The 14,256-nt window shown below is 44.6% G+C and overlaps 1 protein-coding gene across 1 annotated transcript in view; it reads right to left on the reverse strand.

Moving 5' to 3' along the window:
* LOC147458076 (rhodanese-like domain-containing protein 14, chloroplastic) overlaps positions 1-14,256 on the reverse strand; it is a 68,122-nt gene that overhangs the window by 9,859 nt on the left and 44,007 nt on the right. The gene's annotated exons all lie outside the window — the stretch shown is intronic.

Raw genomic sequence — 14,256 nt, forward strand, 5'->3', positions numbered from 1 at the left:
CCTCCACGCCCTATCTTCCCTAGAGGAATCACTCTCTGCATCCCGCAGAGACTTCCACGCTTCCCGTCTTCGGTTGATGGATCTCCGGGCTCTCGGGTCTAGCCTAAAGCCTCTATTAGGCCTCTTGGGGGGCCTTACGGAGAACGCACCAACATCTCGAGAGACTCTTTCAGCTGCCTCCTCAAAGCTCTTCGACTGACGGTTCACCGCCGCCTGCGTGATTTCCCCCTCCTCCGCTGCTTCTGGTAGGGAATCCCAGAAGTTGTGGTGTAAAAAGAGTTGAGCCGCTGGCTCAATTCTAGTTGCATCAATGGAGGGGGGGGGTGTTGGGGGAGGCTCCGCACACACCGCATCACACACCAACTTCACCTTAACAGGCCAGTGGTCCGAAACATCCACCGATCTCTGGACACTGGCATGGCCGAGGAATTGAAGGGCCAGATCATTGGCCAAAAAGAAGTCAATGTCTGATCGTCCTTTACCACGGGAAGAGTGATACGAGAGTCCAGAGCCTCTCGTTTGGACAATCTTAAAATCAAGGTCTTCATTCCCCAGCCATCTCTTCATCGGGCGCCGTCTAAGATTCCAATCCCCTCCGATCAGGAGAGGAAGGCCCTTTCTGCCCAACCTACGAAGCTTCGAAGCTAACGCACTTAAGACGTCTGCTCGCTCATCCACTAACTGCCTCTGCGGGACATAAACATTTCCATAAATCCAACCATCCTTCATATTTAAAGGGAAGAGTTGAACAAACAAGGAGTTTACGTCCGACATTCCCAACTCAAAGGATCTGAGCTCCTGGGAGACCAAGGTCACAAGTCCCCTGGCTCCTGGTTTATCAGACCCTGGCACTTGGAATGTCGAATACCCCGCCATTCTAAGGGGCCATGCACCCTGAAATAGTCGAGTCTCTTGGAGACCCACCACATTCCAAGTCTTTTGTAACATTATGTACTCCAACTCCCCCCGCTTCGACCGGAGTCCATTAATGTTAAGCGTGGCAAAGATCGGCGATTTCACCACTTCCATCGCCGGCCTCAAACGGTTCCTATCTCTCCTAGCGAAAGGAAGCGAGATCTTAGCAAACCACCTAAGACTACTCTCCGATTGGATGACCTGGAGGACATCTAGGGCTGCTTGTTTACTAGAAGTGAAAACATCAAAGCGGGTGCTCCCCGTTCGATTGTTAAGGAATCGATCCAAAAGCTCAATACTTGCAAACAGGGAGGTTGATCTCAGTGCGCGCCTCAAGGCCTTGCTGAATGACACTTCGGTGTGTTCATTAGCGCCCCAGATGCACAGCTTGCCAACCGTCCCTTCTGAAACACCCCTCCCAAGCCTGCCTCTCATCATTACCCGTTCCTCTCTAGCCGGCTTGCTTGGGGCGGTGACCGGGTCAATCTCGGGTACCGACAAGGATCTTAGCCTGTTAGTTTGAAGTTGATCGGCATTCATGACCTCAATGTACCGTACTTCCCTTGCTGAGTTCGTTCCATCTTGGTCTATGCCCCCGCCCCTCAGCTCCTCAGATGGTTGCCCTTCCGAGTTAACTGTGAGGCGTCCAGTCTCAGCCATAGCTAATGAGTTTTGCTGCCCCGCCACGCACTGGTTCATCCCGTCCTTCCCGGTTTCTGTGAGTTCGGGTTCACCGTAGCAACGACCAGCGGGGCCCCGCTCCCCACTTTCTGGGGTGCTGTCGATCGCAGTACTCGGGGAAGCTCCCAGCGCCCGCCTCCCCGAGGGTACCTGGTAGCAGCCCTCTTCCACGTCAGCCCAGGTACCCTTAACTGGTGCTCCTGGATCGTTTATATAATATGGTTGTGAATTCATAGAAAATGCACGACTATACTTAATGAACGTATCATATAATATGGTTGGCCAATCATGCGCGTGAGAAAAAAACTATGTTGAAAACTTTGCAGCATCGAAAGATTCTGCTGAGGATGCCGCGAAAGAATGTCGTGGAGTTCATTGAGCAGGAACTATAAATATTCTGTTGAATCCATGAATTCCAAGTATTGGGTTCTTAATTGGCTTATGCCCTGTAAGACACTGCGGTGAAGACGGAAGCGCGCCCGATGCGTGATGAAGTAAGGGTGGGAGTGGCTAATTAGTCCGGGTTGGAGGGCGAAGATACCTCAAATAAAATTCCAAAAGCTTTGTCTGCTCTTTTGTAGGCCCGGTATGCTTTCAAAAAAGCACACGCCTGATGCTCTAATACCACTCTCACAAGACAAGCACCACGTGCCAATAGAAAAGAACAGATTGAAACAGACTTTTAGCACTTCAATAACAACTGAATTGAGAGAGAGAGACATGTCACGCGACACGCAGTGGCGGAATTCCACCCAGAGAGAATTGGCCCCAAACCTTGGCGCCCTTTCGGTATTTCTTTATATTGCATCAACACAGTACAAGCCGGTACTCAAGATTCTGCACCTTCTCCAGGAAGCATGCCAGAGAATGAGCCCTAACCTCATATTTAAAGGCACTTGGCCTGAAAAGCAATTACAGTGAAAAGCCTTCAAAACTCAAAAGCTTCTGGTCCAAAAAGCAATGCCAAAAGCTGCCAGCGCATTTACGGAAATCCGTACGGCCTGCCACGTCGTTATGTCAACGCAATTTTCAAAAAACTGCCACGTCATCAATTTTGGTGTGTGTCCGGATCCTGCTTTATTTTAATCCTTTATGTCACTTGGAGCCCCATCGGACGGGGTCCCATAAGTTAGTAGGACTTCTTCTTCTTCTGCTACTTGTTCTTCTTAGGGTTTAGGCCCCTCGGCCGGCATATGTAAGTTGGCTCCATTCTTTAGGGTTTTGCCACGTCGGCAGTTTGTTACATTCTTCTCAACACAAGTGCAGTCAACTGGTTTAAGAGTTGCATTGCTTTTGCCTGCCTATTTCCCTCACTCTAAATTAAGCATGGCAGTTCCCCCAGGTGTGTAGGACTAGAATAGCCGATCTATAGCGAAAGCACTCTAAGGCTCACACAATTACGCTAGCAAATGGTTGATAGCAGCTTGTTCCTTTCAGCTTGGCATCCGGCTCTAACCTCTTCCACCAAACAAGGATATGGTAACAGATGCAAATGCATCTCCTAGAAAGGAGGCAAAGAGAGATCGCACCTAGCTTTGGGGATTGGGTGAGATGCAAGTACAGGTTTGTTGACAGATGCATGGTCTAGACAGACACTCTTCTATATCAAGATTCCTTTTTGTGGGTTACTTACGGATTTGTACATTTTTCCTTGGAGCATGAAAGATTTACTTATTGACTAGTTCTAGTGGACTGCACAAGATGTTGATGCAGCATGATTTGCATGGACATGTGCGTGGGAGTTTGGATATTCTACTTGTGCAAGAGCACAAGCTCTCTCTCTCTTGTTCACTCTCATCGTTGTGGGAAGCTCTTGATTAGAGCCTGTTGCACTTATTGGGATGGCGGCATGCCACATACTTCTTATTGGCACTTGCTTAATTGAGCGCATTCTTTCCACCGTGACACAACAGAGATTCACTTCAAAACAGTTCACAAAAGACGACACGGCCCGGCGTAGTTCCGTGCCAAGAGGGATTGGCCCCAAAGACTGACCCCCCTTTCGGTATTTGTTTTATATTAATCTGTCTGCAAAGTACAGGAGAGTCCGCGGGTACTCACTCTTAGACTCTGCGTCCAGATGCTCTGAGGAGTGAGTCCCAAAGGACTTATTTATTCTTACAAGGGATGCCCAAAAGCAGAGCCCCAAAATCTTTTAAGTTTCAAAAGCAAAGTTCCCAAAAGCAATTGATCTTCCAAAAGCTGCTAAAATAGCCAGCGTAATTTTCGAAAATCCGTATGGCGTCTTTTGGAGAGATTGGATAGGGTTTATGTCGGAGATTAAGAAGCGATGCAAAAAGGGGAGCTCTCCATTTTAGCAAGGATAGTGCTCTCTTTGATCATGCCCGCATCTCATCGATCATTACCCAATAGACTTGCTCAGCTCTTCGCTGTGGCTCCTGCATGCACGACAATGTACTATCTAAGTTGAAAGAAAGCGTCTATTTCACTGGGGTGTGCTCCTCAGGAGCCTACATGCAATATTGTTCATCGTATGGCTTCTTGCATTGTTTTGTCCACCATAGCCTGTAGGGAAACTACCACTTCACAGAGAATCTTTGAGGTGACAGGGGCGAGGGTATCATGCTACTTTGGCTTCTATCTAGTGTATGTTAGAGCAATTCCCAAAATATGCTTTTTTCAATTGGAGAGCAAAAGGTCAACCATGAATTTTTTGAATGTACAGCAATTAAGATCTTAGTTTGTCCATCATGCCTTGGTATTTGCATGGATTGCTAAGGCAAATGGGATGAACAAGGATTTCCCAAAGTCACTTCGCTAAATAATCTAAGGAGACTGGGAACTGACGCATGCAACTCTCCACCCAACCATGTCATATACACACCAAATATAGCCCCTTAACCGCATGAGCGTCCCGGCCCTTGGCCTACTACCTAGACCTACCTTAAGCCTGACATTACTCCCCTCTTGGAGAAGCGTTTTCATCCTCGAAAACAAAAATAGTGATATCTTTGTAAGAACACTAATGTTTTCTACAGTGGCATCCTCCATGGATCCAGCTGTCCATTTGATCGGAACATGGTTAAGTTGAGGACAGAGGAACTGACGCATGCAACTCTCCACCAAACCACACTATATATAGGCCCTTAGCCTCCCAAATATAGCCCCCTAAACCGCATGAGCATCTCGTCCCTTGCCCTACTACCAATACCTACCTTAGGCCTGACATTTAATATGAGGTTAGAGGAACTAACGCATGCAACTCTCTACCGAACCACGCTATATATAGGCCCTTGGCCTGCCATGTATAGCCCCCTAAATCGGATGAGCATCCTGGCCGTTGGCCTACTACCCATACCTACCTTAGACCTGACATTACTCTCCCCTTATAGAAGCGTTTTCATCCTCAAGAACAAAAGTAGTGAGATCTTTGTAAGAAGATTAATGTTTTCCACAGTGGCATCCCTCACGGATCCAGTTGTCCATTTGATCAGAACACGGTCAATAGTAGGTTCAATGAAATCAAGAAGAGCATCTTGATTTTCCATATTTATCCCTTTGCAACCGTCTTGTGTAACCGGCCATAGCCAACATATTGTATAAGAATTCACATGAGTATGCTAAACGAGTTACCACAACTACGAGGTGCCTAAGAGAATAGCTCTTCTCACTTTTCATGAAAGTAACAGGTTGATATAACTCATCAGCAAAGGATAAGTCCTTGACTTGTTATCATTCTTCATCAGTAGACAACTCCATTGTAACTGGTGTTCGAGGTTGAGAACCCGACCTAAAAATAAAGAGACTAAACTTAGACGCAACATGCTTTTCTTCGTGGTAAGCAAACTCCAATTAGAGAGATAATCTTTCTCATTGGATTGCTTTGTGCTAAAGTACGCTCTTAGCATATCCTTTAACACAAGATGAACACTTGTAAATTGCCTATTCACCTCTTGATGACTGACAACACTGAGTTGTGTTTCTCAACTGTTTACGGACAGTCGTCTAAAAATGATTCGTAAACGTGGGTCACAATTCCTTGCAACATTGCTGAAGAATCAACAATGTTAAAAACAACCAACTTGGTTAACTATACAAAGTTTAGTCACTTATCTACCAACACCCAAACCGAGCCATGACCTCTAGCGGTGATTGGTAGACCCACAACTAAGCTCGTAGAGATATTGCACATAAAGTGCGAAGTGCTTCATAAGCTATCAATTTCATGAATTTGCATGCCGCTCCAAATCAGCTTTTATGAAACACTAAGGCCCATAACACCTAGTGTGCATTCCTTTAGCGAAAACCAATCCGAACTTGCATTTTCATGGCTATAGCTGCCAATATGTATTGCAAATGTGATGCTCATAACACACATCAAAGAGGAGAGTAAATAATTCCGAGAAGAAACTAAATACTTCCTACTGCAATTACTTGCAAGCCTTGCTAAAACGTTTGAACCATAATAGAATGTGAAACATAAATCACAACTAGGTACAAACAATGAAACATTTTCATTAACAATCCATAGCCTTGCTATATACATAAATAACCATCCGTTAATGTTGTTTAGCAACATTTGTAACCTTAACAAGTCGTTCTAAGTACCCGACAATTTCTTGCTACTGAAATTAGAGAGATGCATGATGCTTTTGTAGGTATTGATGTTGCCTTTTGTGTGGAGGATGATAGCCTCACTTGACAATTTTTCTTTGGCTATTAACATGTCTTGCATTTGCCTCTTCTCCAAGGTTTCCAATAGATCTTTGACACTGGTCAGATACCTTGGGCTTCATTACGCTGATAACTAAGGGGGGAGATCGCACAATGATAAGTTAGTGGTGTCGCATTATTCTCCTCTCTTCCCTGTATAAAATGCTTGCTCGTTTGATCAATGCTAGACTCCAACCTTTTTTGCTAGATTTGATATGTCCATCTCAAATGGGCTTTGTGCCTGATTGATTCATTTCGGAAAACATCTTCACATTTTATGAGGCAATGGAGCCTGCCAGATAGTTGGTCCTCGCTAATCCTCCTCGCTAATCCTCATCCTTGACTTTGAAAAGAATTATAGCACAATGAGCTAGGATTTTTTGGACAGTTGGTCCTCGGTAATCCGCATCCTTGACTTTGAAAAGAATTATAGCACAGTGAGCTAGGATTTTTTGGAGGGCACTTTACTTAGGATAGGTTTACCCACATGATGGATTCGAGGTATTTTAGTGCTGTACATATTTGGCAGTATTGTGGTCTTCATTAGGGGTTTTGTTGGAGAGTCTTTCCTGTTGTCACCTCTGTATGACAAGGTAGTCCTCTAGCACTACACTTATTTCTTTTCTTTGCTGAGACCATGTCCTCTCATATGCGGTGTAGGATTCCATAGATTAGAGGACTCACTTCGCCCCTTCTAGAGGGAGGGTGCGTGTTTGCTTGATTAGGAGTGTGTGGATATTACTATGCTTTTTGCTGATACTCCTTGCTAGTTTTGGATTCTCTGCGCCATGCTTCGAATAGATTTTGTGTGGCTAGTGGTGCTCTCATCAAATGGAGACAATCGCATGGAAACGCCATTGAGGTGCACAATGCATGCCAGTGAAGCGAGCAGAAGGTTTTTCTTGGCTTGCACCAAGTCAAATGTGTCGATATTTGGGCTTTCACAATGGGATTGATATCCCCCATTGACCGTAGTTTTTGCTAGTTTTACAGTCTATTGGTCAGAAGCTGTGCCATTGGTCCTCCTTGCATTTATCACTAGCTAGTTATGTTTTGGTGACAAACAAGGTGCTTTTGGCTATAGCTTGGTAACCGTTTTATGGTGAATTGTGCATTGGGAGAGTTTGTATAGATTACATCCTCTATTTAGGAATGGGACTATAGATATGAGGGCCAGAGTTGCTTGGCACACATGCATTTGGCTATGATCTACGGGTGGCTTGGGGATAGATCTAGAGATGCACAGTTATGCTTTACTTTCTAAGCTCATTGTTCATGGTTTGTTCTCAGGGAATGAACCTTGGAAAGTCTTTTTGCATCATGCTCTGACATGCATCGTTCCCATATATTGTGCAATGGATGCAGGCTATTGGTGTTGCTTTGTCCTTTGCAACTCATAGTTACAGGGAATGGCCATTTCATGTCCCCGTTCCCATCCCAATTTCCCGTTCCGGATCCCCGTTCCGTGTTTCAAACGTGAGTATCTGAAACCGGGAATGGCATTTCATGCATCTTGCCGTTCCCCATTCCGATTTCCCATTCCGGGTAACCATGCTTTGCATGCATCATTCCCATATATTGTGCAATGGATGCAGGCTACTCGTGTCACTTTGTTCTTCGCAAATGATCCATTGTCCTTTGCATATTGCTCTCCCTTTATTCTTTTCTTCTAGAGGATTCGGGTGTAGATGAGAAAAGATCCTGTTCGCCAATTACCAGAGAGAGAGAGAGAGAGAGAGAGAGAGAGAGAAGAAGAAGAAGAAGAAGAAGAAGAGAGAGATTTTAATGTCGTAGGAAAAATCCCAAGAGACCTCAAATAACGACGAGCCTTGAACTCAAGACCTGATACTCTAGTGAGAAGGGGTAACCAATCTACTACACTTGAGTGATAAAGAAGTTATCCCCTTCTTATTCACATAGAACGCACACAAACCCATGACAAGAGAGATTTTAAGGTCGTCAAGAGACTTCAAAGATCTATCTAACGAGCCTAAATAACCAATCTACCAGTTTCCTCTTCTTATCTCCCCCCCCCCCCCCAATGAGAAGAGAGATTTTAACGTCATGGGAGAGACATCAAAGATCTATCCGACAAGCCTTGAACTCAAGACTTGATACTCCAAAGGAAATTAGGATAATCAATTTACCACACTTGGGAGATAAAAAGGTTACTCCAATTTCCTCTTCTTATTCACACACACATGCCCATGAGAAGAGAGATTTTAACATCATAGGAATAATCCCAAGAGACCTCAAAGATCTATCCGATGAGCCTTGAACTCAAGACCTGATACTTCAAAGGGAATTGGGATAACCAATCTACCAGACTACCACACTTGGGTGATAAAAAGAACATTCCAATTTCCTCTTATTACACACAGACACATAGACATGAGAAGAGACTTTAACAAGCAGGAACAATCACAAGAGACCTCAAAGATCTATCCGGCAAGCCTTGAACTCAAGACCGGATACTCTTATTACACCAAGCCACTGCGACATAAGGTCATGGAAGAGAGTCATGTCCCACCGTATGCAGGGCATCGTGGCATTGATGCGACAATTAAAGCGGTAGAGACATTCTTCTACTAGCCTACCTTGAGGAGAGATGTGGATGCCTTTGTGCGAGAATGCATAATTTGCCAAAAGGTCAAGTTTGACACGCAAAAGGCACCACGATTGTTACAACCACTGCCGATTCCGAATAAGCCATGGGAAAGCATTGCTATGGACTTTATCTTTGATCTTCCAAGAACGCCAACAAGGAATGATGGTATATGGACCATTATCTGCAGGTTCTGCAAGCAGGCCCATTTTATCCCTATCAGGAAGAAGATAAAATCTGATCAGATGGCATGCTTGTTCATGTACAATGTGTTTAAGTACCATGGTATGCCACAATCGATTATCGGTGATCGTGATCCTCGCATGACCAGTTTGTTCTAGAGAGGATTGTTTGAGAACATGGGCACTACGCTCAAGTTCTCGTCTTCGTTTCATCCACAAATTGATGAACAGTCAAAAGAGGCTAATTCTACTGTCTTAGATCTGTTGAAATGCTAAGTGTCAGATAATAAGGGCAAGTGGGAACAGTATTTGCCTATGCTTGAGTATGCGTACAACAATACGGTGCATTCGTCCACAGGCAAGGCACCATTTGAGATTGTTGAAGGCGGCAAAAAGGTTCCTCCCATTTTGCATACAAAGGACAAGATCTTTGAAGCAGATCGATATGTTGAGAATATGGATGAAATGTACAAGAAAATTATAGTTGCCTTGGAGAAGACTCAGGCAAAACAGAAAAAGGTTGTTGATCGTCACCGTCGTGAATTGCTGTTATCACCTGGTGATTGGGTATTGCTAAGGTTCGAAAAGGCAAGGTTAAAGAAGATGGAAGGGCAAGGAACGCTTGTTTCCTAAGCTTAGCATGCGTTACTATGGACCTTTTCAAGTGCTTGACAAGATCAGCGATGTGATTTAGAGGCTGAAATTGCCTCATGCATGGAAGATTCATAATGCGTTTCACGTGAGTCTTCTAAGACCCTTCGTGGGTGATGTGCCAGAAGATATGCCAGATGAGGATCAACCAGAAGTTGAGGAACTTGATGAGATCCTAGTACCTGAGCAAGTTTTGGCACATAAGGACAGAAAAGTTAAAGGACAAGTTGCAAAACGCTATTTGGTGAAGTTTAAGAACTATCCGCCTATGGATGCAAAGTGGATGGAAGAGCATGAACTGTCAGAGTCACCAAATGTATTGCAGCTTTACCTTGAAGCCTTTGGGTTACAGCCTACTTATGCCCCAACCCAATGTGTACAAAGGAGGGGTAATGATAGAGCTAGTACATCAAATGTACATATGAATTCATATAATAGATGGAAATGACAAAAGTATGAAGGTCTCATTAAGTCATTTATATCTATGTGTACGACCTTTCTTGCGGATACATGCGATGATAAAAGAGTGTTGATAGCGCAAGATCATCAGTGGCATGCATTTATGGTATGCAATCGAGGATGTTTGCGATTTCAAGAGAGGGGTATGTCACGAGGACGTGGCCATTGCTAACATTAGTTGTTGGTTTCTTTCCAATGATTTTTGTTTTATTTTTTAGACCCACTTTTTGAAGTAGCAAACGGTCAGACATTGTATGGCCAATGTGAACGCTAGTTTCACCCAGAGATGGAAAGTGGTCGGCACTGAAATTCGTATAGTAAGAGGATGTCTAGGCTCAGAGCAAGATCATATAGGTTCCCCTGTCACACTTAGCAAGTTGGTGGATACTAGGAAGTGAACTCAATAAAGGCCTTAAGAGTCAAGGTGTGACCACCAACAGAAAGTATCCGACAATTGGGCCACATTGCACTTTTGGATGCGGTCCCAATGAGGATAGATGGTCATATGACCAGTGAGAGCCCAACGGAATCATTTCCTAAAATTTAGGGAACTGCTATTTTGGGTCGTCAAATGTGTTCGCGTCATTACCTCCGGTATGACTAGGGAAACATTTTACAACTCTGCCGCGAAGTCAACTGGGCAACCAATCGGGAGATTTTTAAGTGGCAAACCCGAAACGGGAAAATGCTAGTAAATACGCCAGGTGGCAAATTTTCATGCACTTGCCTCATGAAGAAAAATGGGCGCTGAATTTTAAGCTGGAAGGAGACTTCATTTGGTTTTTGTCACAGGTTAAGACCTATGGAGTGCTTTCTTTCCCTCCCACTACAGTGTGGTGCTAGGAGTGATGCCCTGCACGCTACACACTGCTCTCTCTCTCCCCTACGTGCAGTTATGTGATGCCCCACAAGAGGGCTCTTCATTGATTGATGTACAACTCTGTGGGTTCATGCTTTTGTGTTGAGGCAAGAGCCTCCTTGAGCAGGAACAAGGGTAGCTAGCTGCTACTCCAAAGTAGGCACCGGTGAGGGTCATAACCTCACCGTACAGGTGCAAATTCAGCGATGTGTACGCGCAGAAAATTGACTGTTTTTCAGCCATACCGATGCAAAAACCTTTGGGAATCGTGCCCCATTGGCAGAGAACAATTCGGGGACTGTTTGGAGCTGGAAACAGGGCAAAAACCAGTAAATACAGCGATCTGAATTTACTGTTTTTGGGCAGGAATCAGAGGGTTTACGCCAGTGTAAGTGAGATCCAGCAGGGGAATTGATTTCGCGCAAGTTTATGGGTTGTTATGCTGCCGAAATTTGGCCAAATCAGGTAGTATCTAGCGGGATACAGGTAAAGGATTCCCACGACTCTACTCTGTAATTTACCCTCTCAAAGAATAAAGAAATACTGAAAGGGGCGCCAATTTTGGGGCCTACAGGTTGTTGGCATCTACTCGAGGCATTCTAGCTTCCGAGCCGTGTTTGTATTCAAGCATTAATTCCCGTGGCAGGTTCTCTTTGCAAAGTGCTTTGTGTGTGTGTCTAAAGTAAAGAATTTCGGGTGAAAGCCAAAGCCTACCGCCCCACAGGCCGGTTTCAATCTGGCAATGTCATAAGCAAGAAAATAGCTTTCAGCTTATCATCAAGTTGTTGAAGCCCACTATCCTGCAACTGACTCAACGTCTGTAAAAGCAAGAAAATAGCTTTCTGATTATCATCAAATTGTTGAAGCCCACTGTCCTGCAATTGACTCAACACACTTGTAAAAGCACTCAAATGCTCAGAAGTTGAATTCAAGTCATCAAGCTGCATATTCACCAACTTTCGCAAATGGTCTTGCTTTTTTGCTCTCTTCTTTGATAGAACTGTTGCAGTCAAAGGCTCCCCACATCCATAGGTGAGCTTTAGTGTTCAAGCACGCAAGTTCTTTAGATTCTACAATAGCTATCAAATCAAAATCCTCTACGGGTGTTCTTCGTACATCTCTATAGGTGTAGTCGTTTAACGTGGTTCACAGGCATGGTGTTCTCATAATTGGACTTTAGCTTTTGCCATATAGCATAAGAAGTATCCAAACGCTTGATGTCCGTCAAAATGTCATCATTGATAGCCATTTTGATGTAGACCATGGCCTTCTTATTCAACCTGGCCCACTCTAAGTCAGACAAACCTTGCGGCTTATTCTCTTTCAATGCATTTTCACAATCCTTTAAGAAAAGGATACCTTGCATGTGTTCTTGCCGAAGGTCGAAACCTTGACCATCAAACTGTTTGATTTCCATCAAACTTTTGGTATCAGATGCGGAAGAGGTAGCAACCATCTTAACTCAACCACAAGTGTGTATACAAGATAGATGCAATAGGCTGAAAATTTCAGCAAATGGGAGCAACCACAAGACTTTGCATACAAAAGACCACAGTTTCTTTACATAAAACAGTCCAAATCTGAATTTTCAGCTGAATATACGATTTAAATCACCTGTACTCAGCTTTTTACTCAAATCTTTCCAGTAAACATCAATACATGTGATCCCATAAATTTGGTACACCTACGCATTCCTGTTATAACCTGTAATAACTTGTAAATCACCTGTTTAGACCTAAAAACAGCCTGTTTTGGGCTATTTTGGCAGTTTCGGTGACCCTCATGCATGAGGATTCGACTATTTGGACCATGGAAGTGAAAATCTTCGTGGGAAAGCAAAATAGCTTGCTGTCCAACAGCCTGCACAGGTCCTGTTTCAGATCCTAGGGCTCTCATACAGTTGAAAGCGCGAAGGAGAGGCTACCAGGAGATGCGCGAGGTGAAGGAGTGCAGGTTTGGGCCGGGTGGAGCCAGGCATGAGTACAAGAAGACTATAGCGCTGCAGATTGAAAGCAGAGAGAGAGAGAGAGAGAGAGAGAGAGAGAGAGAGAGAGAGAGAGAGAGAGAGTACGATTTGGGGAAACTCAAATAAGTGGTTTTGTGGCCTTCCCACTTTTATTATAAGTGGCTTTTTAAAATGTGTCCAGGTTCAAGTATAAAAATGTACATAAAGGGTGTCATTTGGGGCCTTTAACCCAACACCTACCAGATTATAGCAATCGGCGGGCCATGCCTGACGTTCAAGTTCTCACTGGTGGCTTCTGCTGGTTGAGGTTTTGATATACAATAGAGGAGTTTGCTTTTTGGTGGAAGTGCCTATCCTTCAGAGGCTGCTGTCATCCTCTCTGCCAGGGCACTTTTAGGCCTTCAGTCTTTCCAGTTGCCTGTGGCTCGTTGTATCCATTGGACTATACAAATGCCAAGGGTGGAGCTCTACAACTAGGGACTCAAAATGCAAGACTATATGCGTCGGGAGGTATAATCATGATATGCATAATCTAGCTAGCTCCAAGTGTTAACTGTAGTTTGGGGTGTAAAATTCGTGCACATCAATGAGAGGGGGTAAGCAGGCATCTTTTGGATCTGAACGGAGCTGAGCCAGTCTCACCTCCAACTCTCGATGGTGTCGAGCTCTCATCTCTCTCATTTCTCTATAGTAGACTCTCAGTATCAGGTATCTTGGGGCTCTCCATCCCCTGCACGCCTTTAGGCTCTTTGCAAGCTGAAGTGTGGGCACAGCTGTAGGTATTACTACGACCATGCTCACTAATGATGGTTTGAAGTTGTCTTTTTGGTATTCCTCTTTAGAGATTAACTCAAAGAAAATTTCACACACACACACGTCAGAATTTGGCATTTCAAGGGGCTGCAAATCCCAACTGGTGAATCAAAAGGGTTTTCTTGTCGTAATCAGAGTCTGCCACCGATGGATTGCAACCATGTCAGCTTCCAGAATTAGCCACAACACCTCCTTTGCTTGCCGTCCGGCACATCAGCACTTGGAATTTTCTTCAGCAGCTCCTCTCCTGCCACCTCAGCTTCTGGAAGAACCAGCTCAGTGCAAACAGCTTAGCACACCTTTCCCGGTCTCGCATTGCACCACAAGCTGCCACCTTAGCTAATGGCCATATCTCCATTGCACCACAGGCTACCACCTCAACTGCGGGAATATTTTATGGTGAGCCAGAAAAGCCACCACCTCAATGCGGCAGTTTGTTACTGGCCCCCCT

This window comes from Adiantum capillus-veneris, chromosome 5 (genome assembly GCF_014529385.1).
Source record: "Adiantum capillus-veneris isolate H3 chromosome 5, ASM1452938v2, whole genome shotgun sequence".
In the NCBI taxonomy this organism is placed as follows: domain Eukaryota; kingdom Viridiplantae; phylum Streptophyta; class Polypodiopsida; order Polypodiales; family Pteridaceae; genus Adiantum; species Adiantum capillus-veneris.